The sequence below is a fragment of the Rhinolophus sinicus genome, linkage group LG02 (genome assembly GCF_036562045.2).
Source record: "Rhinolophus sinicus isolate RSC01 linkage group LG02, ASM3656204v1, whole genome shotgun sequence".
NCBI lineage: Eukaryota > Metazoa > Chordata > Mammalia > Chiroptera > Rhinolophidae > Rhinolophus > Rhinolophus sinicus.
The window spans coordinates 142,003,512-142,010,179 of NC_133752.1; the positions used below are offsets into that span (position 1 = coordinate 142,003,512).

The following is a 6,668-nucleotide window of genomic DNA, read 5'->3' on the forward strand; positions in this document are numbered from 1 at the left end:
TCATTTTATATTTTTTTAATAACACACTGAATTACTTATGCCAACTTTGAATTTTGGAGATGTTTTTCAATTTTTTTTCTATTATTATTGTTATTTTTAAATGCAAGGAGAAAACAGAATGAAAAAAATAAAAGAGAATTGAATATTCAAGAATTGTGGGACAATTTCTGTATGTGTAATAGTAATACCGGAAGCATAAAAAGGAGAACAGAAGAGATATCTGAAATAATAATGCCCAAGAATTTTTCAAAATAATAGACACAAAACCATAGACCCAGGAAACTTAGAGAATACCAAGCAGAAAAAAAACAGAACAAAACAAAAAACCAACCAACAAAACAAACAAACCAAAAACACCTACACAGAGGCATTTCATATTCAAACTGCAGAAAACCAAAGACAAACTCTTGAAAGAAATCAGAGGGGAAAACCAAACAAACAAACAAACAAACAAAATCACCTTACCTATAGGGGAAAAAGGATCAGAATTACATTGAACTTCTAGTCAGAAAACATACAAGAAAAAAATACTCAATAAAATATTCAAAGTATTGAAAAACATTCTTACCTATTATTCTTTTTTTCCAGTTTTTAAATTATATTTATTTTTGACAGCACAATTAAATGACTCTATAACTACCACAGTCTATAAAACTCCTGTGGAAAGGAGCTACCTTTTCTGAACTGTTTCCTTAAAGCTTCTTTAGGATTTTACACACTTCTTTTTGATCACCAAGAGCACAGAATTCCTCATGTATGTTTGTATCTCCACTGGCTAGTATAGACCCTAACATATATTTATACTCTTTTTTAGTAGTATTCTATGTCTAATGAAACCAGGATTGATTTATTACGTTTATATTTTTAAAAAATAGAAAAAACAAAACTTAAAACACACTTGATTTCCTTCAGACATTTGTTATGTAAACCCTTTTGTTAAATTTAGACATCATGAGTTAGATAAAATTGTCACTGAGTAGGTAATATAAACCAAATGGTATAACACATCTTAAGGAATAATGACTCGTTTACAGAAATAAGACTTACCTCAGAGAAATAATTAAGGGAAAAGACATTCGGACATCCTTTGTTCTCAACACCAAGCAATTTGAAAATATATTGCAGAGCTGCAGGTTCTTTTCGGTTTTCTAACGCAAGAACAAAATCCAGGTAGGTCCTATAGAAAAGAAAATGTCATGCTTTGGAGGCCTTATTTGGAATTAACTTTTCAAGTAAGTATTTGATGATTTGAAGCATTTTGTTATCAAAGGTGGCAAGTTATTTTTAATATGAAATGAGAAATCCATTTGTATGCTCAATGTCAGTTTCTAGGGATTCTATGTAGCAGTTAATCTGTACAGGACAGTTTTGGGGACACAGTTCATTTTATGAGATTTGCTGTGGTAAACCACAATTTTCTTTCATTATGCTTTTGAAATGGACAGGACAGTGACTAAGCTATCATACATTGCTACTAAATTTATACTTTCATTTCACTGTGGTCATTTTGGGAAAAAAAATAAGTTTATCTGGAATGAATAGAACAGCATATTTAAGTAGGTGTTTTGTAATACTGTAAAAGTTTTAAATCTAGTCACAGATTACTTTTTGCATAACGAAAAGAAGTGAAATACTTGGGAGAGCTTCACTTAGAAAAGAAAATTTATATTCTTGGAAAACAGTTTTTTAGGCTAATATTAAGAATTCCTTTCTGCATAAATTGTAGCATAAAAAAGGTAGAAAGATGTAGCTGCATCATGGTCTAACTCTATGCATAGTTGTAGCTTCTGATTTTCTTTATTCACCAGAAGTTATTAGTATAAGCTCCTCACTAACCAGCATAGACAGTTGTGGGAGTCACAAAACAGTTTTTGCGCCCTTTCCCCCTTTTCCTTTGTCTGACAAATGCTGTTATTTGGAAAACTGTTATTAAACCTAAGTGATAAAACCTAGAACCTTGATTCTGTTCTAATAATATGACCATTTCTTAAGTACCATTAGTTTGGAAAATTTATCAGATCCTCAACACATTTTTAATAGCAAGAAAGATAATTTAAATATATGGTGATGGCAAGAGAACTGACTCTGGGTGGTGAGCACACAACGTGATATATAGATAATGTATTATACAATTGTACACTTGAAGCTATGTAATTTTACTAGCCATTGTCACCCCAATAAATTTAATTTAAAAAATAAAAATATAATTTGAATTTTCTTCTCAAGTATTTTGCAATAAAAGGATTGATACAAGTTATTCAATCTTTAGATACTAATATAGCCACGTATAGAGAGTAATACAACCTGATTCTTAGATTTAAATCATGGCATATGTGATACTATATCTGCCCTGGTAATTTAATGGATGAACCATCTACCGTGTTTCCCCAAAAATAAGACCTAGCCGAACAATCAGCTCTAATGCGTCTTTTGGAGCAAAAATTAATAGAAGACCCGGTATGATATGATATATGATATGATATGATGTGATATATTAATTCTATTAATGTTTGCTTCAAAAATGCATTAAAGCTGATTGTCCGGCTAGGTCTTATTTTCGGGGAAGCACGGTATATGAAAATAGTCAATAGGTATTACCAATTTTTTATTTTTATTTTACTAGTCCATGATCCTTTACAGTAGGTACACTGACAATGAAATGAACAAAATACTAAAATTTTCTATTTTCCCTGAATCCATAAGAGAAGTACTGTTGTAAAGTACTGTTGAAATTTACCTTAAAATTAAAGGCTCAAAATCTCAAATAATTTGATCAGATCATACATTGTAAGATAATGTTACACACTGATAAAAAATGCCATATCGCTTCAAGAAAAAGGTTTTTGGAGACTGTGGGAGCCTAAATTTTTAATACTCTTTCTCCATCATAAGTGAGACACTTCGGGAAAACACGGTCTAAGAAGATGTTGGTCATGATTGTTCTGTGGTTGGAGAGTTCTTTACTGAGCATGCCACTGTGCTCCCTATCAAGGTTCTACTAAGTCTATGCACACTTAGGACAGAAGCAGCAGAAAACCAATTTGTTTCTTGACTCTCCTTGGACAGTTCCTTATCCCTTAATTCCAATAAATAATCTAGGAAGCTGCATGCTAAAATAACTTGAATTTTTATCTTTTCAGTTCTTAGAGGGTCAAAAAAGAAGAATTTCCTGACTGCTATACAAACATAAAAGGAGTACAAAGATATTTTCCAGCCCATCTAATGGTGACAAAGTAGAGAAAGCTGCAAGTTTTCTAAATCAGCTTCTCAAAGGAACCTTTGTCCTGCAACATCATATAAACTGAGTTTATATGTTCATCAAACTTTTCTTGACATAATTAAAGAACTGCATGATAGAAATTCTTCCATAAGAATCTGCATGAAGGAGTTCAGCAAAAACTTTTGCTGTGAAAAATGACTGGCAGTTCGGTTCAGTTTTTTCACAAACCTTCAAAAAAGTTTCATAATTAATCATCGCTTCCTCTCCATTCATAGGGGGTGCCTGGTGCTTGTCCTGCAAAACCCATATGTTCTATAATTCTTCATTATCTAACAGTTCTCTACTTTTCCTTTGCAGAAAGATGGCTCTGGATTCCTTTCTTAGTTTCTGTACTAAGACTTCATCTTCAGCTGGCAGCCTAATAAAATGGGGTAAAGGTCTTATACAATTCATTAGTGATTTTTTTTTTTAACCTCCTTTCCGTTCTGAGTAGTATTTGGTAAATAAATCCATTTCTTTTCCTTTAAATTCTTGTTCACTTTTTTTTTTTTTTTTTTTTGGTTGAACCAGTGTTGGACATTCTTAACCTCCCACCCCCAACAGTGAAGAACTGGCAAATCCATGACTAGCTTCCGCTCAGCAGCTCCTGCATTTGCTGTTTGCTAACTGTTCTACCTGCTACCAACTCAGATGTCAAACACTGCCCAGCTCTGTAAAGGCTGGGAAGGCCACTCACTCAACTGCCATCTAGGAAATGTGTGGAAATCCATGTTATTCTTTATCTAGCAAAATTATCCATCAAAAGTGAAGGAGGAATACTTTCGTAGACAAACCAAAACTGACGGAATTCATCAACAGCAGACCTTACCCGCAAAAAATATTAAAAGAAGTTTTTCAAGAAAAAGGAAAATAATATAATTTAAAACTTACATAAAGACAGGAAGAGTGTTTTATACTGATATAAATAAATGATTGGATAATTTAATAAATGGAGAAAAGACAAATCTTCAGTGCAGAACTGCAAATAATTCACAGAGGTACTCTACCCTAAAGGAGAAGCATAATTTCTCACTTCTTAAGTATGGACTATATTTAGTGACTTCCATCCAAAGCCTACAGAATGGAAAGTGGAGATGAGTAACTTTAAAGGGGAGAAATCTGACAAATATTACCTCAGCTAGGTGATCAAGGTCAATATCAATGGTTATAAATCATGTTGATAGCATATTCTCTTGATATATGGCAAAATGGCACTTTGCCACTGTGATCCTCCTCCCTAAATACCATAAACCTAGATTAATCATGAGAATAACATCAAAAAATTCCAACAGATTGTCATCCTACAAAATTACTGACCATAAATATTCCAAACTGTCAAAATCATGTAAAACAAGAAAACTTTGTATAAAATAGCACAGCCCTAAGTAGCCTAAGGAGACATGAAAACTAAATATACATCTCTGGATGGGTTCCTGGAACAGAAAAAGAATATTAGGTGAAAACAAAGGATCCCAATAAAGAATGGACTTTTGCTAACAGTGTATCAATGTTGGTTCATTGATTATAATAAATGTACCATGCTAATGTAAGATGTTAGTAATAGAAGCTAGATATGGGAAATGGGAATAATCTGTACTACATTCACTTTTTTAAAAAAATAAAAAACTATTACAAAAAATAAAGTCTTAAAAAGTAAAACCCAGTTCTAACCATGTAATTTTCTGTTTAAAACCTTAATTTAAAATCAAAACTTGGAAGTTACCAAGTACTCAATAAATATTACTGACACCAGTTACCATTGATCATGGTTGTCACGTGTTCTGGTCTATATTTTCAGTAAGAAGGAATTCCTGAGGGACTCTTAGGGTTAGCTCAAATTTTGGCAGGTGGTAAAATACGAGTTTGACAGTATCTGAAGAAACTCAAGGTCTGTAGAAATACTGTTGTGTTCTGGTGAAGGCCCTCTTGATTCATAGCCAGCACCTTCTCAATGTGTCCTCACATGGTGAAAAGGGCAAGGGATCTCTGAGCAAACTTTTCTACAGAGATTAATCCCACCTATGAGGGCTCTACCCTCATGTTTTAATCACTTCCCATAGGCCACACCTACTTATTCCATCACCTTTGAAAGCTGGGATGTCAACATATGAATTTTGGGGGTACACAAACATTTAGACCATTGCATATGAGCTAGAAAAGTCAAAGAAAATGGGATGATATGGTAGTGTTTTAAATCTTAAAAATAAGTTTATTTTTTTTGCTTCCTTACTATCAGTGTCACCTGGTGCCAAAATAATAATATTGGGTTAAATGGGAGTTCTAAAGAATTTAATTGGTTCATACTAGTCTTTATTTGAGTCATTCCTTATTTTATCATATCCAGCTATACAATTCTTCCCAGAAACAAAAAGTCTCCCAGTAGACTAATGATTATAAACACTGAGATCTAGAAATAATTTTGGAAGCCACACTGCCAATGCATTTACATCACATAGGAAGTTAGGTGCACAGGTAGCAAGAACCAAATTGTACTTGAATATGTGGTTTCCACAATGCTTTTGTGAATAATCATAAAATTCTGGTAAACAATACAGCCATATCCTCTTGGGCTCTCAAAATACCTTATAGCCAGTATCATACTAATCCGTATAAAGAATGAGCCTGTGTAAGAAGGATAGACAAAAATTAGTATTCCTTGGGAACTAAAGTTAACAATGCCAACTGCTTTGCAAATAATGGATTGAACTAGAGACGAGGTGGGGATTGGGGTTGGGGATAAAACCTCCATTTTTCTCAAGATGGTAATCATTACAGCCTTAGAAAATTTAAAATTATAACATGAATACAAACATTTTAGTAACTTTTAGAATTTTTTTGTCTTATTACATTAGAATATTCTGTAATATTTAAATTGCATATATCCTTTCACTGGTCTATGTCAGCTTATTAAATCCACACTGAGAAAAGCAACCAATTTTTTATACATTTTATTAAATTTCTCTCATAAGTATGTTAATTTTAACTGTTTAATACAATTATTTTCATAAAGTTGTTTAATGTTTTAAATTTTGTAATATGACTGCTTCTGCAAATTCAAAATTGATAGATTCCAGGATAATTTGGTTAAAATATAGTATATAAATAACAAGTCAATAGAAAAGCAGAAAAAGATCTAATGTTTATAATCTTTTTCAATAGATGTTACTTTAAACCTACACTTGAATTGTTTCTATTACTGAGTTATTTCATAGCAATACCTAACATTTTAACTTTCAAGAGTATGGGTCCCTATTAATTTCGTGGTGATCATATCCTAATTTTGTAAGAAAATGTCCATCTTGTGAAGTTTCACTTTATTGTACTTGCCAAACTTAAATAAGAAAAGAAAGCATGGGTAAATAGGTCAATAGATACCATACTTTTATATTTTAATAAAGGTCCTAGGTGA

The 6,668-nt window shown here is 32.3% G+C and overlaps 1 pseudogene; it reads right to left on the reverse strand.

Moving 5' to 3' along the window:
* Positions 1 to 456: 456 nt before the first annotated feature.
* Positions 457 to 3,493, reverse strand: LOC109447755 (serine/threonine-protein phosphatase 2A regulatory subunit B'' subunit gamma; annotated as a pseudogene).
* Positions 3,494 to 6,668: the final 3,175 nt, after the last annotated feature.